General features: G+C 44.9%; 1 protein-coding gene and 1 non-coding gene across 3 annotated transcripts in view; both read left to right on the top strand.

Moving 5' to 3' along the window:
- Positions 1–26,257, top strand: part of CARHSP1 (calcium regulated heat stable protein 1) — a 1,067,514-nt gene that overhangs the window by 309,829 nt on the left and 731,428 nt on the right. The gene's annotated exons all lie outside the window — the stretch shown is intronic.
- LOC126003058 (U6 spliceosomal RNA) lies at positions 21,059–21,165 on the top strand. Its single transcript, XR_007493602.1, has one exon. It is a non-coding gene; the product is annotated as a U6 spliceosomal RNA (small nuclear RNA).

Raw genomic sequence — 26,257 nt, 5'->3', positions numbered from 1 at the left:
TAAAATTCACTGCTTCCACCTTGCAAAAGGCTTAGAGGTACATGCCCAAAACTTTGAATTTTTCAGTAGGGGTCACACACAAGGGTGCTTGGTGGGGCCTCACTCACAGCAAAGCTGGTCTAGGATTTGGGCCTTTTGATTGGTACTCAGGCCTGACAATGCTCAGGGGCCACAGGGCACAGTTGGCATTACCCTGGGGTTCTTAGGGGTGCTTGGGATCCAATGCAAGGTATTGTACGTGTCACACACATGCTCCTCCCCAGGTTCTGTCAAGAATCTGATGTCGTCAAACTTAGTACTCATCGGCCATCATTGTGACTCTTTCTTTCTGCCACAAAACCAAAGATCAGGGACCCAAGCAATAGTGCAGTGGGGAAGGCATTTTGCCTTATATATATCCCTCACAAGTTTTATTTCTGGCTTGCCATATAGTCCTCTAAGTTATCCATGAGTAATTTCTGAGCATAGAGGTAGGGTAACCCTTGAATGTCACCATGTATGGTTCCAAAACAAAAACAAAACATAAAAACAAACAAACAAAAAACCCTAAGCTCACTGAATGAGACTCAGGGGAAGTTTAGGTACATCCTTGGGCAGAGGAAAACTCCCCAAAGAGGATCTTTTCCCCCTTCACTGTTCAGGTAAGAAAAGATACTGCAAGTCCTCTGCATTAGCAATGAAGATGGCACAGCCTTATAGCCATGGTGGCCATGCCTGGGCTGCTTAACAAAGTCATTTAGGGTTTGGAGTTAAGGGAAATCCCTGAAGGTGTGGTTGAAGGCTGGTGGGATGGGGCATGGGGTGTCTGCAGAGTGCCCTGCCCGTCTCCATAGGAAAAGTGCCATCACACCAGATTGAATGCTTGCACTCAATCATGAGGCTGTTAGAATCCAGACTCCCACATAGCCCATTCCCTGCAAGTCAACTTAGGTTCTGTCCCAGGGCAGTGAGCATTGCCTTCAGGAGGTAATGCTGGAAATTGCAGGACAGTGCTCATCAGAGGCCCAGATGGCTCAGAGAGAAAAAAAAAATCAGAGGAAAATTTATAAAAGAACAGGCAGCTCTTGGAAACAGGCCCCACGGCAGAGGCGAGTGGAAATGCTTTTTCTTCTCTTGGCAAAGATGTGAGAAGGTGGCCTTGTGGTCTGCTCTGGGCGGAATGGAGGTGAGGTGACTGACTCGTCCTCCAACTTTGCCCACAGTTTCCAAATTCAGGCTCTTGATTTCTGTCTTCTAAATAAGCTTGTGCCTCTCCTTGCCTTACTGTGCACCACACACACACACACACACACACACACACACACACACACACACACACACAAATACAAACACGTGCTTGTGATAGAAGCTTCTAGAGTGTTCTCTCTTTCAAGGTCACAGAGACATCCCTGCAACCCCAAGGGAAAAGGTCTTCAGAAGGATCCAAGTAAAGAAGGCTTTGGGTGTGTTTAGCTTTCCAGACTCAGTCATGTTCCTCCACATGACTGTTTTCCTTCTCTCTGGAGCTGCTGGCGTTTTTTCAATATTTTCTTTAGCCTCCACGTATTCGCTTTAGTGTGCCTCTTGCAATAACTCTGATTTCCGCTGCTCATCTCCAAGCATGAGAGCTGGGATCGTCCAATCAGAGTGTCCCAACTCCAGGTCTCAGAAGTTGAGGGATTAGGCTGTGTGTGTGTAGTGTGTGTGTGTGTGTGTGTGTGTGTGTGTGTGTGTGTGTGTGTATGTGTGTGTGGTATGTGTGTGTGATTCAATTCAGCAAAGTCTGGAGAGTCTCATCTTGCTTTAGGTATGGGCCAATGGAAAGAAGAGGGTCTGGGAACTCTGAAGTGACAGACCCTAGAGCATGGACACACCTTTTCTGAGTAATGGAGTGAAGTGAACATAAAGAATGGATAGAGCTAAGATGGCTGATCTCGAGTCCTTGAGACTGGACTTCCTGAAGGTTTCAGTCAGTCCTGTAGTTGTCATAGTGACTTCTCAAGTGAGGAATGTGAAGGTTTTCTATTTTTATGGCTGGACTGAGTTTGGGGTCAGGATCAACTCAAACACTGCTAGTCATCACCCTATAGCAGCTCAGGCAAGGATGGTTGGATTTCTGCTCACTAAAGTCTTCTTCCACTCTCAGCTTTGCAGTCCCCCAAGAGTGGCCACATCCTTCTTTTGATTTGACCAAGTTCAGCTCAGTTTCAGGTTTCTCTTTGTTTTTATCTCCTGGGAGCATGCCAGGAATGGGACTTCAGCTCTGTTCTTCCCACATAGGCTGTGTCCTCTAATACAGGTTAGAGTGGAACAGGTTCCTTGCTCTATCTTACACTAATCTGCACCCCGAACTCCACACCCTAGGGAGTGTGTGATTTCTTGTGACATCCCTAGTAACCTTTATACCTTCTGACACTGCACAGGGACCAGGGGACAGAGAAGAATGACAGAGGACTGAGGACTCTCAACTGAAGATTCACATTCTCTCCTACATTGGTCGAGACTTGATCCCCAAAGAGTTCCCAGAATGGGAAAGCGATTCCCAATCCCCTGTCCCCCCAGGATGAGGAAGCGATTCTGGTAGTATCTACCCACAGCAAATAATCCATACAGATAAGAGGGTAAAAGAGGTGGAAAGGTCGAACACAGAATCCTTTGTCAGTCTGTCAGCAGCTCCAAAATCCAAGAGCCTCATAACTAACTGCCCAAAGAAACCCTGACTTCCCAGCTCATCACCTATTTATTTGGATCTGAACAGCGCCCCCAACCTGGAAATTTGTAGGTGGAAAAGCAAGCAGGGGAACAAAATATCAAAGAGAAATATTATTAATGCCTCTATATACTAAAAACTCAGCTTTGTGACTTATTTTGCTTAACATGATGCTGTCTTCTTTCAGTCATGATGCAATAGACTTAGTCTTGTTCTGAGTTTTCCCCAATAAGAAACCTGTGTTAGGAGATCAGAAGGAATTTCCCAATAGAAAGTAGTCCCCAAAGCTGGAACAGATGCTCAGAATGTGAAGGCACTCCTAAAGTATGGATCGGACATAACATTTGGTGGGGGCAGTTACAGAGAGTTCTCAAGAACTTGTCCATGCCAAAAGCTGATGATAGGTGACCTGCCACTAATTCGAGGCTATTCTTAAATAGGCTATTCTTAAATTTTAAATTACTTCCCCCTTTCCTCAACCCAGGCATTCAAGTCAAGACTAGAGCAGAAAGGTGCATGAGTTCCTTGGCACTGAACCAGGGGTCCAGGAACATGGATGACCATGGCTCCTTATGCTGGAGGAGAAGGCAAGGCCAGCCAATATGGAGAATGGCCTTGAGAAAGTAGTTGGACTAGGTCAGTGGAAAAAAGAAGTGGTCTCTAGTCTCCAGGGTAGACCCTCTAAGAGAAGGGGGATGAGGAAGATTTGGGGAGACTGTGACACTCTCTTAATATGCTCCTCCACTCTCCACAAGGAGTTCTCATTTGCTGCTAATGACATGTGTGCTTCTTAGTTCTCCTGGGGCTAATCTAGCATATCTGCTGTCTATTAGTGCCCCGTGCATGAATGTGTGCGTGTGTACATGTTGAGTAGCATGGCTGGCTAAGACAAGGAGAAGCAAGGGCACACCCTCAAGGAAAATGAAGCTCGCTGCTGGCTTAGGAGCTTTCTATCCTCTCAGAGCCAGTCAGGGCTTGCCTTCCCCTTTCGGTATGATGCTCTGTGGTAGGCCATGTTAAATGTTCTATCTGCCTTGACTTCACAGGTGAGAGGACATGGGGAAGAAAGGTATGGAAGGAAAGGGGGAAACTCTGAGATGGGATAAGATGATACCCAACTCTGGGGGTCAGATGAGGTTTTGGGTCCTCCTGTGAATGAGTCTGATCTGTGGGCGGATTCAATCAAGCTCTGAGCTCTGCAAGGAAATTCTGTGGAGTGAGGAAGAAGCAGAAGCAACGAGACCCACTAAGGAATTTGTTCTAGTTCTTACCAGAGAGATGAGGAGCTAGGAGTAATGTGACGACAGATGTGTTCATTGCCAATCTGCTCACAGAGATCCTGACACTCTGGCAATCAAATATAGAGAAACTGGGTGAAGGAATCATGGAGAAATGCAAAAAAAAAATTAGTCCTTGAAGGTGAACTGTCACCACTGTTTCATGGTCTGCCTTGAGTGCCCTGGGAGGGCAGTACAAGCTCTTCCTGTTTCACGATGAAGTTGCTTCTACACCAGGTTCCATACTAATGACCATGGTCTGTCTGACACATTCATGAATAGAACTTGGTCACAGGTCATGTGCTATTTTTTTCTCTTCTTTTGCCTTACAGACCCCAAGCATTTTGGCCATACAAAGAACAAGTTCTTTCTCTTCATAGGGAGCGAGGCCATGGTGATTTAAGAGCTGTGAGGAACCCCCCCCCCCATGCTTCTGGGTGTTTAAATGCTCTTGCAACTCTGATTAGTCAACTCATGGGGTACACCATGGCCTGCACCCTATGAGGTGATAAGGAAGCTGCAGGGATAACAGGCAAGATGATGCATTGAATCTCCTGTCTTTGTCCTATTCCCCAGCAGTGACTACCCCAATAGTTTGGTCTACTTAGGGTTCAGGAGTCCTAAAACAGAGATGCCTGGTGGGAGAATAGAAATGATGGGAATATTTCAGCTCCTGTGGGAACTCCTCCATCCTCCCTGTGGTAGTGACTGAAACCACCATGGTACATCAAAGTCAAAGTACTTCTTATTGATGCCAATCAACACCTACGTGGAGGATGTTAGGGAGGGAATAGATTTTTGCCAAAGCTCTCTTGACCAGCACTATTGGGCAGTAGCATTTGTGGTTCCTCCATTCTTCCCTGGGGAAAGAACATGAAGGGGGCTCCACTGGGAAGCCAGGAAATGTCCAGGGGTTCCCCAGGAGAGGAAAATGGGGTGGCATGAAGCAGAGCTTGCCCTGAGCTCCAATCAGACATGCGCCTACGCAACTCTGCACCCCTCTCCGGAATTACCCGTAATAAGGTAGAGCTGATGGTAATGGTTTATGACACGAATTCATTTTGAGAACTATATGCTTCACCCAGTGCTTTTATTTTTCAATTTGGATCTGGTGGGTATTAATAGCTCTGGGGCTGTGTTTTCCATTTTAATCTTGCGTTTTCTCATTTCCAAGTAGATTCCTTCTTTCAATTTATACAAACATTAAGCCTCCATTTCCTGCTGCTCCACTCCCCCACTCTTCTCACACACATATACTCTCTCTTTCTCTCTCTCTTCTTTCTGCTGACCTTGTAGGACACCTGCTTTTTGCACATGGGTACTCTCCTTATGCTCTGTGCATTTTCCTGGTTCCCCATTCCCTCTTTACTCAAGTCTTTGTTTCTCTTTGCATGTTGGACTCTCCTATTAGACATGGTGGTACTTTGGGCAGCAAGGGGAGAAGAACCCCTTGCTCTTCACCCTACAAAGAAATGATAGGCACTAGTGGTTCATAACACTAGTGATGAAGCCTCCGCAGTGGAGCGGTGAGTGGGGGGAGGGCTGATTAGTTGGGAAGCAGGAGAGTTTCAACAGGATGCAGGCTTTTTCCATCTTCCTCTTTTGTCTTCTGAGAAGAGGTGTTCTCTTTTCCATCCTGTGTCGCCACTGCAAAAAACCCTCAAAGCTCCAGGTTCTCAGGCTCTTGCTGTCCCTTCAGGAAGTAGGAGGCTGTCACTGCAGGAAGTTGAAAGTTGACACCGCAGAAAGTAGAAGACTGACCCCACAGAAAGTTAGAGGATGATCTCACAGGAAGTTGGAGGAGTGTTTTGCACAGAAGCTCCCCCATTGGTTGCACATGAACCAGAATTCTTCTCCTACCAGGAGACTCAGTCATAATGAGGTGCCTATAATTCACTTTCTTGGACCCCTTGTTCACCCTTATCCCAGCACCCACTGGGAGCTCCTGGAACTAGAGCTGTGGGGGACAACTCTGAGATGGCTGTGGTGTTTGCAAAGGCTGCTGCTCAAAAACATCTAGGCTTGGGGTCGGAGAGATTGCATGGAGGTAAGGCGTTTGCCTTTTATGCAGAAGGTCATCAGTTCGAATCCCGGTGTTCCATATGGTCCCTCGTGACTGCCAGGAGCAATTTCTAAGCATGGAGCCAGGAGTATCCCCTGAGTACTGCCAGGTGTACTGCCAGGTGTTTGCCAAAAACCACAAAAAAATCTAGGCTCTTTGTTGCATCTCCCCAAATTCTTGCCCGTGCTCTCTGGAGAAAGGACACCTCCAGGGAGAAGTTAGGAGAGCAGCCTCCAATTTGCTCCATCTTAGTAATTATCAATGGAGAGAGGAGCCTCATGGACAAAATTTGTTGGGAGGTGAGATTTGAGTCCAAGTATGGAAAATAGATATGGAGTGGTTTAAGCCCCCAAGAAAGGGGATTTGGGACATGTGTGAGGCCCCAGGAAACAAGGAGCAGGGGCTGATGGCGGCGGTCACCCACCATGCCTTGCTATCTGAATACATTCTTCTAGCAACCTTGCCAATAAAGGGCCCTCAGCTGTTGATTCATTCACTTCAGAGACCAGGGCTCAGTGAGGCTAAGGAACGTGTCCAAGATGGTACAACCTGGCTGGGTTGAGCTGGGGGAGCTTCTTTGTTCGTCACCAAGAGTCCAAAAAGACCTTGACTACCAGGTCAACAATTTGGGACACAAGAGTGGCATGACTGAGTGATCTGGGATGGACCGAGGCTGTCTGGGGTCTCTATCCAGGCTGTAGACTCCCAGGTAGGAGGTTGGGAGGAGCCCTAAGGCCAGGGGGGATGCCTTGCCATACCCAGGTTGCCCCGTGGCTGAGTCACGGCTCTCCTGATCCCTGCTGGCAAATTGGAGACACCCTTAATTGGATCCTGAAGAAAGCCCTGCCTGCTGCACCCTGGCTCCCGGAAGAGTTATGGCTGTTTACTGTAACACAGAGACAGTCCCATTAACAAGAATGATGGGAGGCTGCTCGGCGGCATTACTCTTAGCAAAAGACTTGACAAATACGCTTTGTAAATGAAGGCGCTCCAACAGAGAAAACATATCGCCCTCCTTCGCCCCACCCCCACCGCCCTCCCTTCCCAGGGAGAAAGCCTTTGCATGTTGGATCCTTTATCCATTATTCAAGGCTCCCAGATTCGGCTGCGGACGTTCATCAATAGTGGCAGGGAGCGGCTTGTAGCGACTGACAAATGTAGACAAAGCAACTGCTTAACCCGGGAACAGTGGGTCATGGAACAAACAGGCAAATTGATGGGGCCGCCATGTTTCTGCAGGGATGGGGTGGGAGGGGTGCGGGGTTCTCCAGGAGCACCCGATGACGACGACGTCACTGCTCATGGGGAGGGTAAGAAGCAGCATGGATGGAGCTGAGACAAGGGTGGTTGCCCCCCACCTCTGGCAGCCTTTGTTCCAGGCTGTGGTCCATCCCCCTCCAGATGCTCCCAGAGTTATGGAAAATGCTTCCTTCCCAGTCCAGGTCTCCTAGATGGAGAGCGACAGAGAGGCCCATAGCCATGGTCATGGCCACATCTAAGGAGTCAAAGTTCTTGAGCGTGCATTGAGGTTTCAAGAATCCCTGGAGAGCTAGAGTGATAGTATAGTGGGGGAGGCGTTTGCTTTGCATGTGATCTCCAGCACCCCATGTGATCCTCTGAGTCTCACCAGAAGTGGTCTCTGAGTGCAGAGTCAGAAGTAAGCACTGAGCACTACCCAAAAAGCAAAACAGGAAAAAAAATATTAAGAATCCCTGTAGGCAAACATGTTGGGTATTTGCCAAGAGGCAGGAGGGTATAGGGGTGAAGGGTGTGAGCTCTGCAGAAAGGAGCAGGAATGAAGGGTGTGAGCTCTCCAGAGAATACAGAGGGTGAAGAGTGTGATTTCTGCAGGGGTGAAGGGTGTGAGCTGCGCAGGAGGAGGGTACCCTGGTGTGGCCAATCAGATCCTGGACCTGTGTGGATTACCTGGAGGACAAGAAATGAGCCTGAAACTGCTCGTGATGATAAAGACAAGAGTGAGGTCACCATGCAGGGCTGGACAGGGCAGTGGGGACACCTGGGTTGCAAGTTGCTGGCTAGGGTGGCTACTCTTTCTCTCTCACTACTCTGTATAGATCCTAGTGGGGCAGTACAGTGTGGCTTTAAGCCACTTTTGGTTTGGGGGAGACTCGGGATATGAGGATGGAAAGTTTACTTTCCATGGACTTACTCTAGCGTTCAATAAACATGTTGTTTTTCTCTTTCCCTTGCTCTGTCTTCACATCTGCAAGGGTAGGTGCTGCTGTTGGAAGATGCCAGGACAGTGAGTTCTAGCTGGACAGGATCAGTCTGTCAAGTCTGTGAGTGCACCTGGGAGCTCTGGACTTGGTTGGAGAGGAGGCTGGGGAGACCTCCTGAGGTAGGCATTGCTCATAGGTCTTGGGGGTCCAGGAAAGGACTGAGAGGCCACAGCTGCAGTTTCTGGCATTAAATGAGGAATATTTGGTTTCCACCATGGAATGCACAATTGCTAAGGAAAGAACCTGTAGTGTCTGTGAGCATCAAGAGGCCCAGGGAAAGGCCTCTCTCCATTCCCAGAGACACTGCATGCCTCTGGGGCTGCTGAAAGGAATGACCCTCAGGGCATGGGCATCTCTCCAGACCCCCTTTCCAGACCTCTGGTGACATTAGAGGGAAAACTTGGAATGACCAGGTGAGAAGTGTGGGTGTGAGCAGGCATAGAATGTTCCAGAACATGGGCTCGGGTAGGTGGCGCTGGAGGTAAGGTGTCTGCCTTGCAAGCGCTAGCCAAGGAAGGACCGCGGTTCGATCCCCCGGCGTCCCATATGGTCCCCCCCAAGCCAGGGGCGATTTCTGAGCACATAGCCAGGAGTAACCCCTGAGCGTCAAACGGGTGTGGCCCAAAAACCAAAAAAAAAAAAAAAAAAGAATGTTCCAGAACAGCCGGGACTTTTCAGAGCTTACACACTATTTCCTGCTGATTTACAGACTCTGTCCTTTGGGTTCAGGAGATGTTGGCAAGCCTTTATTTTCCCATTGGTAAAGGGGTGTCAAGAGAACATGGTCAGCACAGTGCATGGTTCATAGCTGGATCCCCAAGAGACGCTTTCTGGAAGTCCATTTCCTCCCAGCTCTTTGGAATCCCCCCAAGCCCTGTAGCCTTCTGAGATCCCACCAATCCCGATATCTATATCTATGACATCTGAGCTCCCAGATAATGCATCTTATCATCACTGAATTTAAAATAAAAAACAAAACAAAAAAAATTTATCACTGAATTTGGCGTCTGTTGGGAGAATGAAAATCTAAGGTGAAGACTTTTTTTTTTTTAATCTTGTTTTAGGCTACACTGGTGGCTCTCAGGGGAGACTCCTGGTTCTGTGCTCAGAAATTACTCCTGGCATGCTTGGGGGACCACATAAAATGCTGGGGATCAGCCCAAGTAGACTGCATGTAAGGCAAACACCCTACCCAATGTGCTATTGCACTGGACTCAGGTGAATACATCTGTATCCTACTAATTAGGTAGTCATTGCATAGAACATTGAGAGTGACCAGGAGTGAAGGGAGAGGTCAAGGAGATAAAAGAAAAAAACAGGGGATACTATATTACTCATCAAAATAAATAATTGCAAGCCCCTATTTGAACAGAATCCTGATTTGGTGTCCTGTAATTGCTAATAACATAAGCCTAAATTATCTCCAGCAATGTGCGAATGGGTATTCTATGTACTGAATTATTTTTGAAGCCTCGAAACAATCTTATTTTAGAAAATGAACCCAAAATGTGTGAACCGAAATGGTTCTGGGAAGGAATTTTAGTTCAATCTGAATAGATTAAAATCATTATATACATATTAATTAAGAGAAAATAGTCATGTTTGAAGAGGTAGCCTGGTACCTTAAAATAAAGTGAGATGATAAACTCTTTGCTGGCAAAGTTGCAATTTCTCGCTTGGATTTTGGATCTGGCTTTTATTATTAAGGCCGGGACTGGAAACTGGCATTTTGACAGGAACACGCAGCGTTTGTCACTATCCCAGGAAGAGATAGATGTTGAGTGACATTTCTGAAGAAATGTGTACATTCCAGGCCTTGGTGTGCTTTTCCCCTTACCAGGAAAATTCCACTCGCCCCAAATGATTGGTTCTCTCGAGTTCCCAATTCTCACAGCTATTTAAATGAAAACAGAATTAAAACATCTTCCCCTACCCCCTGCTCTCTCTTAAACCTTTTGGGGGGGGGGGAAATGGAAAAGAAGTTTTTGTTTCTGCACAGCCTCCTTCTTGGAAAACCCAAGAACAAGGACCCACATGTACCCTGGAGATTAAGTGACACCTTTGGTCAGGGGGAAGTGGGACCCATGTCAAATGCCATTTAGGAAAGCAAATCACTCAAGGAAGAGGAAGATAAAAGGGATAGTGGAGGATCCCCAGCAAATCTGGGTGTCTCTGGCCCTGCCCCTCACCAGCTATTTGCTGATTGATGGAACCCATTTGTGCTGAGGATGAGGTGCTGAAATGCTGGAAAAGTTTTCTTCCCCATCCTAGGTAGGTTCTACTGATTCTGAATGTGCCCAGGTGGGGTGTGAGCCTGACATGACCATGTGATTGCTACTGGGGTGACAGAGATGAGAAAGGGAAGAAAATGGACCAGCCCAAAGGCCACAATGTCCATTCAGCTTGGCTTTTGCCTCTCTCTTTTGTGCTCTCTCTAACAAGAGTCTCTCAATTCTCTCTTCTACTGGCCTCCTTCTCTGGGCAATTGCAGAATGTTAGAAAGCCTCATCCAAAAATCTGTTATACAGAAGGGATCAAGGTCTACATCTAGTCCCACTGGCACACAGACCAGCATCCATGTCCAGTTTCTCTCTTCCTGCCCTAAGCTTCTTTCCCTGGAGCCAGGGTCCCCTAGAGCTCTAGGAAAGACCAGTTACAAACTCAACCTAGAATTGGTAAAACTTGAGAACAAAATGTATAGGGGGTAAAGGGTGGGATCCAGCCAAATCTGTAGCCCTTCTCAGACAAGAGTTGGAGCTCAGGACTGAATGGAGTCGCCCAATTCCATCTCCAGTGGCTGGCGGGACCATGGCACCTGAATGGTGCTGAGGCTTCACTGTCCCTGGTCAGAGTCCTCTCAAGGGGTTTTGGCTCAAATTCTGGGTGTATCTGCTATGACTATGAGGATATGAATAGTGTGGATTATGCCTGGACCTCTCTATTTCGTGCTCCTTTCAAGCTAAGCCCCATTGCAGCTCTTTTTCCAAGACACACACAGACAAAAAAAAAGGTGGGGGGTGGGCTCCATTCCTTTTAATGACTCCCTATCTTTTGGTGCCTGGCCTTAGAGCTATGGGGGCCCTTCCGTTTTTGGCAGACTCTCTCATTCGTAAATGCTCTCCTGGTTGCAACAGCCCGAATCGAATCAGTTCCTTAATTGTCTGGTGGGCTTCGACTTGCACCATCTAAAGCAGAAAGTTTATTTATTTCTCAAACCAGAGGAAAATTCAGGTTCCTATCCAGGCCATTAAAAAACAAAAAGAGGCAACAGAAAACAGAAGGACGAAGGTTATGGGGAATCAGCAGGAAAGTCCTAAAAACAATGAGCGGGAGCTGGGCTAAGAAAGGAACAAAAGGACGATTTGTATGCAAATGGATGGGCTTTCAAACCTTCCTGCTCTTAGGCGAGCGTCACAGCCTTGGCTCGGAAAAGAAAGGCTGAGGTGTCCTCAAAGATGCCCTTGTGAGCTCAGGAGATTTCTCTTTCCTTCCAACTTTCAGTTCTGGAATATATGCCAACAAGTCGGGGACCCCGAGTCCCAACATCCACACCTGCTCTGCAGCTGGGGCCAGAGCCTTAGCCTAGAAATTGCAGACATATAGTCACAGGTTTGACTTTCACAGGCTGCTCTGGCAAGCTGGAGAGCCCCAAGATTCTATTCTGAAAGCCAGATGCATCTGGCATCTTTGCCGTCCACTTGAATGGCACCTGCCAAAGGCTGGTGGAGAGAACAGAAGCCTGGTGCTTTGGCCCCAATGCCTGACAATTGCAAAGGCATCCCTGGCAGCCATAGAGCCAAACCTGCACAAACCCAGGGTTCCATTTCCTAATCCTGATAAAATGTTTTTCCCCTTCTGTTTCTAATTTGGTTACTTGGGGCCTGTTCTTCAATGTTGCTCATTCTTTTAAATCCTTGGTTTTGGGTCTGGATCTGAGAGTTCAGACCTGAAAGACATTGGATTGATTGACAGCCCCTCTCAACCCCTCAATAAAGGAAGAATTTTATTTTTCATAGTTATAAAGTTGTTCATGATTGAGTTTTAGTCATATACATCCAACGCTCTCCATCAACTCCCATTTCCCACCACCAATGTCCTCAGTTTCTCTTCTCAACCCACACCTGCCTGCCTTTAGGGCAGATATTTTTCTTTTCTCTCTGTCTTGCTCTCTACTTCTGTTTCTCTTCTTTTTTCTCTCTCTCCCCCCCCCCCACACACTTTTTCCCTTTAAACACTGTGGTTTTCAATGTTGTTACTGAAGGGGTATCATGCATATCACTTTAGGAGAAGAATTCTTAATTTATGATGGTTTATACTGCCTTGGATTCCAGCTGTCATTTTCCAGATGTTTTCTCTGTGATGTGTTAGTTCTCCCACTTGTGCTGTAAGAAAGCCCTGTTTCAAAGTTGGGGTCATTGTTCTGCAGGGCTCCTGCTTTGGGATGAATCCGGCATGTTGGCAGACGTGTTCAGGCAAACACACCAGGGCCTTGCAAGAGACACCCAGAGGGTGACCTTCTGCTGCTGCTGCTGCAGATCTAAGCCAGCAAGGATCTTTTCCTGCTTTCACCTTGCAAAGCACCTGCCCGCTTTCGCCTTGGGATATTTCCATCCTCTGCTTGGCTCACAGAGGGCAATCATTCAGCAGAATAGTCCTACCCAGAGAAAGGAGGGCTAATTGCCGGGCTGCATTTGCTGTTTGGCTCAAACATTGCCTTATTCCGATTAACCACAAGAACTGGGACAAAGTCATGGCAGCTTCTGGCTGGTCAGCCTGCCCGCCTGCCTCTCTTGGGTCAACTGAGAGAGAGAGAGAGAGAGAGAGAGAGAGAGAGAGAGAGAGAGAGAGAGAGAGAGAGAGAGAGAGAGACAGAGACAGAGACAGAGACAGAGACAGAGAGACAGACAGAGAGACAGAGAGACAGAGACAGAGACAGACAGAGAGAGACAGAGAGAGAGACAGAGAGAGACAGACAGACACAGACAGAGACAAAAACAGAGACAGATTGAGAGAGACAGATAGAGACAGAAACAGAAAGACACAAAGAGATGCAGAGAAAGACGCAGAGAGACAAAGACAAAGAAGAGAAAAGCATGCAAGCTCCCAAGATCACCTCTTCTTGCTCTTCGTATCCTTTGGGGTAGTTACCCTTTCACTCCAGGTTAGGGCTAATTCTCTGAACCCAGAGCTTTCTGCAGAAGGGAATGAAAATAAAGAGTGGTTGCCTCCCATTGCAGATTCTGCAGGGGGGTAAAAGTCATTTTCCATTGTGGATTCTCAGGGTTACAGCTACACTCAGTAGGGTTCCCAGAAACTAACTTGTGACTGGGGAGACCAGGTGGCCAAGAGCAAATGCCTTTACTATTATTCCCCTAGACTCTTAAAAAGATGATGACTATTATTTTTGCTTACAATACTATTAAAAATGGTTTCTCCACTTGGTCCTATGCTAAATTCCTTCCCACACGAGCCGTTCCTTCTTCCTTCTCCTCAACTTTCCAATAACCTTTTCTATCTTCTAAAAAATAACTTTTCTCATGGACATAATTCTAACATCATCCCCATCCCCAGTTCAATTATTTTCCTCTCACAAGGACTTCAACCCCACCCCACTGGTTCCTCTCACCTACCCCACCTCAATTGTGTGGGTCAAAGTTATGGTATATCTACAAAGTGGAACACTATGCAGCTCTAAGAGCCAAATCATACAATTTGCAGCAACATGGATTTAACCAGTGGGTATCCTGTTGAGCAAAGTCAGTCAGAATAAAAGGGCCAGATACAGAATAATCTTTCTTTTATTCTCCACTTAAATTGAGAAAAGGGATCCCAGATGCTAGTACAGCTAATGCTGTGAGAAGTCTCAGTTCTCTTCACCCCCCCCCCCCCAGTTCACAGCTGCTCCCCTGAATCAGCATTTGAGCCTGGACCCTGAGCTGGGCACTGCTTGGTCCCCTGCTGTTCAGACAGGGTTTCTGGTGCCCAGTTTTGCCCTCTGCTAATCTCCTCTAACTAGCAAGCAACAGATGCCAAGTCCAAGCCAAGCCTCCTTTCCCCAGAGCTTCTCGCCTCTGAGCTTTCTGCTTCCTCATCCTCTCTCCATCCCTGTTTAGAAGCCAGGGTGACTGTGAAGGAAGGTGCTCGGGGGGAAGGCCCCCTCATCTCTTTCTCCATTCCTTCAATCTAGATGAAAGCCTGACATCTGTCAGAGAGCTGAATTTAGGGAGGAACATTCCAGGCTAGCACAGTTCCTTGATTCTGTGTCATCCTTGATGGAGCCCATCATTCTCGAAAAAAAAGCATCGTAGAAGAGGAATTTCAGGTTGACATTTCACAGACAGAAACAAAGTAATAACCATCATAAACACCAAGTCGCTGCAGGCAAACCCAGACCCAATTACAGCCAACTAGACATGTGTGACCACAGTCTCTCTGAGGAATTAATCTCTGAATCTCAATGGCCACTGGGCCCCAAGGATCTACCCTAGACACCCCACTGGGGTGACATCAGGATGAAGATACACTGTGAGCCCATTCTCAGGGGGTCCTAGGATTTTAGGGCTGCTAGAACAGGCAGACAGCATCCATTTTGAGCAGCATACTTACAAACATATGAGGGCTGGAGAGATAGTTTTGTGCATAAGATGCTTGCCTGGCATGCAGTCGATTCTGATTTGATCTCCAGCACCGCAGAGGGTCCCCCAGTGCTGCTAGGAGAGATCCCTGAGTTCCAAGCCAGAAGTAAGCTCTGAACCCCAAAGGTTCGAGTGCCTCAGTATAGTTGAGTCATAGCTATGGTGACTTATATAGAGATGAAGCCTCTCTTCCAGAACCCCCTCTCTGCTTATTTCATCCAGGTCTTTAGGGCTCTAAATAAGAGATTCTAGACCTTGTTCTTACTTATAAACCTGAGTCATTATCTCTTTTCCTAATTTTTCTGCTCCCTCCGGTTTTCTGGGCTATGATGGAGGCTGCCAGGTGGCTGAGGTCTGAGAAGGAAGGTAAATTTTTGATGAAAACAGCACTGGCAGCAAGTGCTGTCTTTAGATTGTTCCAGTCACATCATCAACTTCTAGAAAGATCCTCAACTCATATTGGTTTTCTAATGATCAGGAAATATTGGGTTTAATCAAGAAAAATAAAAAATGGTGGGTGAAGTTCTAGTTTTCTAGGCTCTTCAAGAGATCCTAGGACCAGCTTATTACTGAAAATTCTATATTTGTGTTCCGGAGAAGAGCCACTCACACACAGCATTGGGTTTGATGTCCTGGTTTGATCCCCAGTCTTGCATAGAATCTCTGAAGCCTTGCCACTAAACATAGAGCCCCTGAGCACATGTGTGTGTGTGACTGAAACTCTCGTCAGTCCCCAATCAGTTAAAGAAATAGACAGTATAGGGGTTGGGGTACATACATAGCTTTTAGGGCACATCCCCAAAATCTATCTCAGTAACAGATTCGACTTCCTCTTCACTGTAATCTAGAGCTGTTATGTCTATGATAGTCCAATGGCTCTATTCATCACCAATTCCCCTCCCTTACTGTGGGCTTCCAATGTCAAGTCAAGGGGAGTGGGATTAGTCAATGTCAAAAGACACTTACTGGTCCTCCATGGAGGAGCAATGCTCTTGGCCTTTGGCTGATAGGGGCCAGAAGTGGTTGTGTAGCATTTAATGCTTATGCTAGTTTCTTTCAAGAAAGAATGATATGACTTCAAATATTCCTCAAGCCAAGGTGTTTAATGACACATACTTGAAGCTAAAGGCTAATATTGAGAACTTAGTTGGGCCCTGTGCGCTAGGGAGAGGAAATGACATGCTCAAATGTGTGTCCGCCTATCCGGGTTCCAGCCCAAGTTGGATACTAATTCACTGGGTGATTTTCCCAAGTGAGCAGACTTCTCTCGCCCTCAAGGTCTTCACTTATTCACCCGGGGACACTGCAGCTGCTTTTAATTCTCTTTCCCTTCAACAGACTCTGAATTGGGGGCTGCCCTCAGCATCTCTTCATCAGCTCTGAGAAATCAGATTTCAGCCTGAGACCTGGTACTGTTTTGGGGAGAACCTGGGTCAGGTGCTTCCCTGACAGATAACTTGACCCTCAATATTATTTTGAAAGGTTTTCTGTCATGCAGAAGGACATTCAGTGCAAGAGCTAGACATTCTTTCTTCGTAACATTCTACTTCTTATTTTTCTTTCTTCAGAAATTTAATAGCCTGAATTCATCTCCCTACTCAGGAGAAAAGAAGGGGGAAAATGATAAGAAATCAGGGGAACCCCCCCCAAACAATTAGCTAAAGATCAAGGCTTAAGTACCCAATGACTCATCCTGGTCATATTTTCACACAAAATAGGGGATTTAATATTGAGTCTATGATTATGTCCCCCCCCCCCCAAGTGGCTTTTAACATTCAATGACATGTTTACACATGAAGTTTCATTCAATTGTTTCAATAAGCATTTCTGATCAAGTGCTGGGTTCCAGGCACACGCTGAATGAGACGAAGGTATTGGATTGTGCCCACATGGTAAAAATAGAGGAATCAGCTTGAATAGCTTATAAAATGAGTGCGAGATGGGTGAGGGAGTGAACGTGGGCAAATGAGCTAGAGTGCAATTTCCACAGTCCTCTCTGGATCACTGGGGGGTCACTTCACACCGGGATGAATGATCATTAAATATGACCCTTTGAGGCATTGTGGCCAGAGAAGGGGAAATTGATCAATTTTTTTTCAGACAAGATGTTCAACAAGGGGCAAAGCTGTTTTTATCTGCTTGGATTTGGGTCACTAATGCTACTCACTGATCTTCCAGTAATGAATCTAACCATGACCTCATAAATTGTGCGGTGACAACGAGGCTCCCCTCTGTCCTTTCTCATCATAAAATGAGACAGACATGTTTCCAATTAGTCACGGAAATGACAAGTCTAGCCAAGTGGGAACGGGCAGGCTGGTACTGTTGGGGAGACTGGGATTAGAAGTTAGGGATGTGCTGAAACTGTGTGATCTTACACCGCCTGCTCCCTCTCTGATGCTGAAAATTATGACATTGCATCTGTGGATAGAGGGGCATGAGGTGGCATTGATAGATAGGCTAGGGGTTGCCCATAGCTTCAGAGACCACATTCTTTTTTTAAAAATATATTTTATTTTATTTAAACACCTTGATTACATACATGATTGTGTTTGGGTTTCAGTCATGTAAAGAACACCACCCATCACCAGTGCAACATTCCCATCACCAATGTCCCAAATCTCCCTCCTCCCCACCCAACCCCTGCCTGTACTCTAGACAGGCTTTCCATTTCCCTCATACATTCTCATTATTAGGACAGTTTAGAATGTAGTTATTTCTCTAACTAAACTCATCACTCTTTGTGGTGAGCTTCATGAGGTGAGCTGGAACTTCCAGCCCTCCTCTCTTTTGTGTCTGAAAATTATTATTGCAAGAATGTCTTTCATTTTTCTTAAAACCTATAGATGAGTGAGGCCATTCTGCATCTTTCTCTCTCTCTCTCTCTGACTTATTTCACTCAGCACAATAGATTCCATGTATATCCATGTATAGGAAAATTTCATGACTTCATCTCTCCTGACAGCTGCATAATATTCCATTGTGTATATGTACCACAGTTTCTTTAGCCATTCGTCTGTTGAAGGGCATCTTGGCTGTTTCCAGAGTCTTTCTATGGTAAATAGTGCTGCGATAAATATAGGTGTAAGGAAGGGAGTTTTGTATTGTATTTTTGTGTTCCTAGGGTATATTCCTAGGAGTGGTATAGCTTGATCGTACGGGAGCTTGATTTCCAGTTTTTGGAGGAATCTCCATATCACTTTTCATAAAAGTTGAACTAGGTGGCATTCCCACCAGTAGTGGATAAGAGTTCCTTTCTCTCCACATCCCCACCAACACTGTTTGTTCTCATTCTTTGTGATGTGTGCCAATCTCTGTGGTGTGAGGTGGTACCTCATAGTTTTGATTTGCATCTCCCTGATGATTAGTGATGTGGAGCATTTTTTTTATGTGTCTTTTGGTCATTTGTATTTCTTCTTTGTCAAAATGTCTGTCCATTTCTTCTCCCCATTTTTTGATGAGATTAGATTTTTTTTCTTGTAAAGTTCTGTCAGTGCCTTGTATATTTTGGAGATTAGCCCCTTATGAGATGGGTATTGGGTGAATAGTTTTCTCCCACTCAGTGGGTGGCTCTTGTATCCTGGGCGCTATTTCCTTTGAGGTGCAGAAGCTTCTCATCTTAATATATTCCCATCTGTTAATCTCTGCTTTCACTTGCTTGGAGAGTGAAGTTTCCTCCTTGAATATGCCTGTAGTCTCAATGTCCTGGAATGTTTTGCCTACATGTTGTTCTATATATCTTATGGTTTCAGGTCTGATATCGAGGTCTTTAATCCATTTGGATTTTACCTTCCTACATGATGTTAGCTGGGGGTCTAAGTTCAATTTTTTGCAAGTGGCTAGCCAGTTGTGCCAACACCACTTGTTGAAGAGGCTTTCTTTGCTCCATTTAGGAATTCTTGCTCCTTTATCAAAAATTAGGTGATTGTATGTCTGGGGAACATTCTCTGAGTATTCAAGCCTATTTCACTGATCTGAGGGCCTGTCTTTATTCCAATACCCAGAGACCACATTCTTAAAGCTTAGCACCTGCATGATTCCTTTTATATTCTGTATCTTCACTTATTTTATTTTATTCTAGCATCGTGATTTATAAAGTTATTCATAGCTGGGCTTTAGACACACCATGTTCCAATATTCATCCCACTACCATTGTCAGCTTTCTTCTGTCACCATTCCCAGGTTCTATCTCCTACCCTTTAACCCTCAGTCAACTACCTTGATAGGCACCTTGTTCACTTTGGTTGCTAAAGTTGGGATTTCATGATTTCAGTGTTTACAATAGTTTAAATATTTATCTGTTCTTTCTTTCTTTTTAAATTTTACTTATTTATTTGGTTTTTGGGCCACACCCCCAAAATGCTCAGAGGTTACTCCTGGCTATGCGCTCAAAAATCCTTGCTGGCTTGGTAGACCATCTGGGTCACCAGGGATTAAACCCAGGTTTGTCCACAGTTAACAAGGCAAACACCCTACTGCTGTGCTATCACTCTGGCCCCATCTCTATTCTTTTTTTTTGGGGGGGTCACACTCGGCAGCTCTCAGGGGTTATTCCTGGCTCTACTCTCTGCCCTGTTGTACTTGACCTCTGTCCCTGTTACTTTTCATCTATTTCTTCTCCCTACCTCCACTCAATTTCTTTTTCTTTCTTTCTTTCTTTCTTTCTTTCTTTCTTTCTTTCTTTCTTTCTTTCTTTCTTTCTTTCTTTCTTTCTTTCTTTCTTTCTTTCTTTCTTTCTTTCTTTCTTTCTTTCTTTCTTTCTTTCTTTCTTTCTTTCTTTCTTTCTTTCTTTCTTTCTTTCTTTCTTTCTTTCTTTCTTTCTTTCTTTCTTTCTTTCTTTCTTTCTTTCTTTCTTTCTTCTTTCTTTCTTTCTCTCTGTCTCTCTCCCTCCCTCCCTCCCTCCCTTCCTTCCTTCCTTCCTTCCTTCCTTCCTTCCTTCCTTCCTTCCTTCCTTCCTTCCTTCCTTCCTTCCTTCCTTCCTTTTCTTTTTTGTTCTTCCTTTGGGGATGGGGTCACATCAGGCAGTGCTCAGAGGTTACTCTTGGCTCTAAGCTCAGAAATTGCTCCTGGCAGGCTCGGGAGACCATATGGGATGCCGGGATTCGAACCACTGTCCTTCTGCATGCAAGGCAAATGCCCTACCTCCATGCTATCTCTCTGGTCCCATTTTCTTTTCTTCTCCCTATACTCTGGGGCCAAGGATGATCTAGACACACCCCTTTACACCATTGTAATTCCTCATCCAGTTCTTGTAAATATATATATATATATATATATATATATATATATATATATATATGATCTCACTGTGCTTATTCTTCTTATGGCTCACTTCATTTAACACGAGATGTTCTAGTTCCATCCATATCGCAGCGTGGCTTTATTGCAAATGTGGGTGGCAGACATGTTATGTCAAAGATTGGGTTGACATAGAAGCATGGGGCCCGATACACCAGCCAATAGTGTGGAACTGGTGCTTAGGCATACTAACTTATACTGCAGCAAAAGAGCTGTCCCCAAATGACTCATCCCAACGTGATGTAGTTGAAATGCAAGAGTAATTAATTCTGCCAAAGGCAACAATGAGGACTTTTTGGAAGAGGTGATATTTGTTTGGTGTCATAGAATAAATATTTGTGCCTATCACAGATGTTGAAGGCTAGATTTAATTATTTTTGTAGTGATGGGATCAAATCCAGGGCCTCACATATGCTAGCTTTACCACTCTACCATAAAGGTTCACCTCCACCCTTATACTCTAAATTAAAAGAAGTTTTTAACACCATGGTGGCAAAGTTGTTCATAAAATATTGGTTTATTTTTCAGTTACAAAGTTGATCATGATTGAGTTTCAGTCATAGCATGTCCAACACCCTTCACCAGTGCATATTTTTACCACCAATGTTCCTAGTTTCCTTCCCTCCCTCCCTCCCTCCCTCTCTCCCTCCCTACATCTGCCTGTGAGGCAATTTTTTCTCTCTTTCTCTCTCTTCCTTTTTTATTCCTTTTAGACACTGTGGTTTGCAACACAATTACTGAAGGCTATCATGCATCTCACTTTATCTCCTTTCAGCATCCAGTTCTTTCTTGTCCAGATTGATCATTTCCAACTATCATTGTCACTCATTTTTAAATTTTATAAAAATATTTCTTGTGTGCTCACTTTGGCAGCACATATACTAAAATTGGAACAATACAGAGAAGATTAGCATGGCCCCTGCACAAGGATGACACGCAAATTCGTGAAGTGTTCCATATTTAAAAAAAAATTTCTTGTTGTCCATTGACCCTGAATTTTCTCAGTGAAGCCAATGTGTCACAAGTGTCCAAATGATTGTCCTTTGCACCATTTGTTTCTAATGAGAAATTAGAATCAACCTTTAAAGTCCATACATTGGCAGACAATGGTAAAAACAAAACACATGTAGGTAAAGTAAGATGGTATGGATCCATATATATGTATATATATTTTTTTTGATGGAAAAATTGCTCTGAAAGTTTGGGCTGAAAAAAAAGCAAATAAACAAGAAGTAGAAAACCCAGGTAACAGGGACTGAGCGTAGAGATGGGTTAGGCATTTCTTGAAAGTTCTATGATGTTGAGAGAAATGACTGGTGTGAGGGTTGGGCAAAAACTCCCAGGTTTCTAGAGAGAGAAGCATCGGGGCCCAGTGTAAATTGAGGAAACTGAGGAAGAACACCAAGAAGGCTGCAAATGTGTACACCATTAGAAAGAGGCGAATGTATTGTGGCGAATTAGGGGTCCTCGTGCTATGCCCCTTTTCACCCTAAGACAACTCAGTCTTTATTGACTCAGCACTTTGATCCCAAACTCCATCCTTCAAAGTGGAAATTTTCACTGTGATTTATATATATTTTTTGCAGATGTACATATTTAGCGATAATGCAGTTATAAAACTGGCATTGTATTTAAACCATAAATTATATTTGACACCTAATAATGCTGAATTACTCTGCAAGTCTGTCCACGTGCTGGCCGGCAGCCACACACAGGCCACCACGGCGAGCAACCCTTTGGCTGCTGGCTTGGTGATGAATCAAGTCCCAGGCTTGCTTAGTCCCAATAGAATCATCTGTAGTTCAGAGAGATGTGGCTGTGTCTGGCCAGTACCTCTGGAACACAGTGCATCCTTCCTTTACTTGGTTCTTAATTCAGTTAGCCAGAGTCCTCGGTATTGTGGTAGATTTTGGTGCTGGTTATGATGGATGCCATGAGCATCTGTTCCATGGTTTACTGGAGTTAAACCAATGCCGATGCAATATGTAGAGGCAGACAAATTTAGAAAAATATTTTCATAACCCCAATGACCCCTCGAGATGTATTTGAACAACTGAAAATAACATGCACAACTTCATCAAAGACAATTCCTGTTGTTACTTGGAGATACGTTTTTTCTTTTTTTTTTTAAATGCTTTATAAATTTTTTATTTTAAAATGTTTTTTTTTCTTTTTATTTAATGGCCGTGGTTATAAAATTGTTCATTATTGAGTTTCAGTCTTACAATGCAACCATCCTTCTCAAGTGCACATTTCCTGCCACCAATGTCTTCAGATTTCTTCCCACCCTACCCATTGCCTGCCTCTGGTATAGTTCTCTCTCTCTCTCTCTCTCTCTCTCTCTCTCTCTCTCTCTCTCTCTCTCTGTGTCTTTTTTTCTTTTAGACACTGTGGTTTGCACTATTGTTAATGAAAGGGCATCATGGATATCACTTTATATCTTTCAGCACCCATTTTTTTTTTGTCCACAGTGATAAGTTCCAACTATCATTATAATAGCGGCCCCTTATCTGCCCTAACTATTCTGCTTCACTACTTGTGGTGAGCTTTCTACCATGGACTGGTCTTCCTGGCCTTCAAGATGGGTCTTTTCTTGCAGACAAAGTCAAGGTGAGTTGGATGGCAGAATCCTCAGACCAGTCTAGAAAAGGGGGAGAAATGACCCAGTATGGAGGAAACTTGAGTTGGAGCTAAAGACTTTTGTCTACATGGCTGCATATAGGACCAGGTCAAAGAATGTGGGTTGAAGAGATCAAAATGATGCTCAGTTAGAGAAGCTTCCAGACTAAGCATTTTACTTTATTACAAAATTATTTTTGTGCCACAGATAAAGAAAAAATAACAAATAAAGATTTGGAGTATTCTCTGGGGAGCTAGAAGAGGCAAAGGCCCATTTCCTACAGCCCCTCCAAACCCTTGTTGCCCTGTAAATTTTCTGTAAAGGCTTAGATAAAAATATTTCCATCTTGATCTTATCAAACCAGCACTGCCATTATTATGCGAAATACAGCCAAGGCGATTTACAAGGGAAGGATGTGGCCAGGTCCCTGTGAAATGTTATTTATGAAATAGGTGGTGGACTGAAATGGAAAAATCTCTTTCTTAAGAAAGAATCGATGGCCAGGAGGGGAGGAAAGGCACTTTATCAGGCTTGAGAGAACTTAAGTATGTCTCTGCACACTTGAGATCTCACTTGTGTCTTACATGGGTTTATGTAGACAATAAGGCAGGAAGACAACTGAAGTGAAGGTATGGGTGTTATATGCACAGTACTGGCTCTCCACGTGTGGGCAAAACACAGGATTTGCACATTTTTTTTCACATCAGGACTTCAGTTTGCTGATCCTTATTCCCAGTGACAAAACCATTTGTCTTGAAGGGGGAACTGGATTGTGAGGTTGTTGAAACTAAAGCCAAGGCTTTAATCCAGCCTGAACCTCTAAGAAAGAGCTTGGAGCAACCAAGAAGTAGAAGATCTACATCCAGAAATAACTCTGCAATTCCCCAGCCCCCATCTTAGCCTCATTCAGGTCCCACGGTGGGAGCTTGTGTTGGTGCAAGAGCTTCTCTGGCTCCTGCCTCCTTCAGCGCCTCTCAAATACATCTCGAGGGGTCATTGGGGTTATGAAAATATTTTTCTAAATTTGTCTGCCTCTACATATTGCATCGGCATTGGTTTAACTCCAGTAAAACATGTGCAGGGCCAGCCATCAGCAGATGCAGCTGTGAAGAGCAAAATGCAGAGCTGCGGAAACATTTGCCGACTTCACAGGAGCTCTGGGCAGTGTTGCATCTGCTCACTTGACAGTCACCAGAAACACAAAACCCCCACACCAGGGTCTGCTCATTTATGATGCAATAGAGAGGTCCCCTTGCTCAAGGTGAGGACTTCTGGGTGAGGACTCCCAGGCATCGAGGGATGGATGGGCTCACAATCATGGCAATTTTTTTTTAACCTGATTGATTGTTTAGTACCTGATACCTAGGCCACACCCAGCGGTCCCCAGGGGTCACTCCTGTCTCTGTACTCAGAAATTGCCCCTGGCAGGCTGGGTTACCACAAGGGATGTTGGGAATCAAACTGGGTCCTTCCCAGGCCAGCTGCATGCAAGGCAAACACCCTACCCTTACTGCTGTGCTATCTCTCTGGCCCCTGGATATTTTTTGTTTGTTTGTTTTTGGGCCACACTTGGCATTGCTCAGGGATTACCCTGGCTCTGAGTTTAGGAATGACTTTTGTGTTTAGGGAACCCTATGGGATGCCCTCCCCACTGTACTATTGCTCCAGTCCTAGCTATGACAATTTGGATGTACTGGATGTTCAATACAACCTGTATGACTTAAGGAGTTGGAATTCCCCACAGTACTGAAGACTCCACATTTTGAAATTACTGAAATAGAAATGATGATCTGTTGCTCTGACTTCACTTTGGGGATGAAATATGAACATAGGTGACAAGTGGTCACACAAGACCTGACATGTCTCTGTCCATGTCTCTTGTTTTTGGAGGTGATGATTTCTATTGCTAGTAATAGTAACCACGCTGATAGTCCTACTAATGCTCTACCAAGCAGTGGTAAGAAAGCAGCACTAGCAAGAGTTACTTGCAATAATGAGAGTATCAACGTGACATAGGTGAATGTTCCTAGCTGTGGGGATTGAATGAGGTAACCCCCAATCTCCTATAACTCTTCTAAAGACCCTTTTCTGAACAACACCTGAACTCAGACTCCTGGGGTCCTGAAATGTCTTTGGAAGTCCTTACCCATCATTCTCAACTCTGAGGGGGCCGGCAGGGGGTGAAGGACCATTAAGTATAATTCCTCTTGCGCTTTAATAGAAGGGAAATGTGAAGTGAATTGTCAGCAAATGGAATAAAATATTTTATCAGCCACACAGATCACAGTGGATCTCAAAGGCTCCCCGTTGACCTCCTAAGGCTACAAAGAAAGGGGATTCTGGGAAATGATAGTAAATGAGCAAGGGAAGGCACCTAGGCTGTCTGAATGACCTAGATGTACTCGTGTGCGCGCACACGTGTATCTGTGTGTGTCTGAAGCCTTCAAAGGCATTTTAGAGGCTGATCTTGGAAAATTCCCCCTAAGTCAATGAAGGGCAACCAGAAAGCCACAGGATGTAACTCTCGTCCCAGGTGTGATTGACCTCAAAGTTCTCAAAGGCCCCCAGCCTTCCCTGTTTGTTAGCATTTGACTAAAAGGCCACTTGTGCAAATGACCTGAATTTCTAGGAAGAGATGAACATTATTGTCCCCGGTTTTGTATTTTATAGATACAGAATTTCGTCCAGGAATCTGCATTTTTGGTAAAACCAACAGGAGGTTTTTAATACTGAATAACACTGGGGGTTACTATGTTATCCTTTAAAAATATCAGCATTCCCACCCTGTGCCTAGGCATGTGAGAATTGGCAGAATTTCTTAGATTTTATCAGACACTGTCAACCATTCCTAAGTCTAGAAAATAGAAAATGAGACCATTTCTTTTTTACTCTACCGTGGATAATTAGTAATAGCATGAGAGCAATGGTTTTGTTGCATAATCGAGCCAAGAATATTCATCATAGTCCCAGTTTATGATATAACAAGGTGTCTTTTGTCAGTCATTGATATTGTCATGAGTTGGAGATTAGTTGAAACTAGTGATTTATTTAGACTAGCTTGAAATATGTCAAATAAATTAGATGTTAAATTAGGGGGGGTTCAATGAGTTCCTTAAAAAATTCAATGCTGGAGAGATAGCATGGAGGTAGTGAATTTGCTTTGCATGTAGGAGGATGATGGTTCGAATCCCATATGGTTCCCCCAAGCCTGCCGGGAGCTGATTCTTGAGCATAAAGCCAGAAGTAATCCTGAGTGCTGCCAGGTGTGACGCCCCCCCCCCACCTATGGTTTGGGGCTGGAGCAATGACACAGCGGGTAGGGCACTTGCCTTACATACAACTAATCCGGGTTCAATCCCTGGCATTCCATATGGTCCCCAGAGCCTGACCAGAAGTGATTCATGAGCGCAGAGCCAGGAATAACCCCTGAGCACCA

This window comes from Suncus etruscus, chromosome 2 (assembly GCF_024139225.1).
Source record: "Suncus etruscus isolate mSunEtr1 chromosome 2, mSunEtr1.pri.cur, whole genome shotgun sequence".
NCBI lineage: Eukaryota > Metazoa > Chordata > Mammalia > Eulipotyphla > Soricidae > Suncus > Suncus etruscus.
Note: the sequence above shows the minus strand (reverse complement) of the source record. Positions and strands in the feature narration are given on the sequence as shown.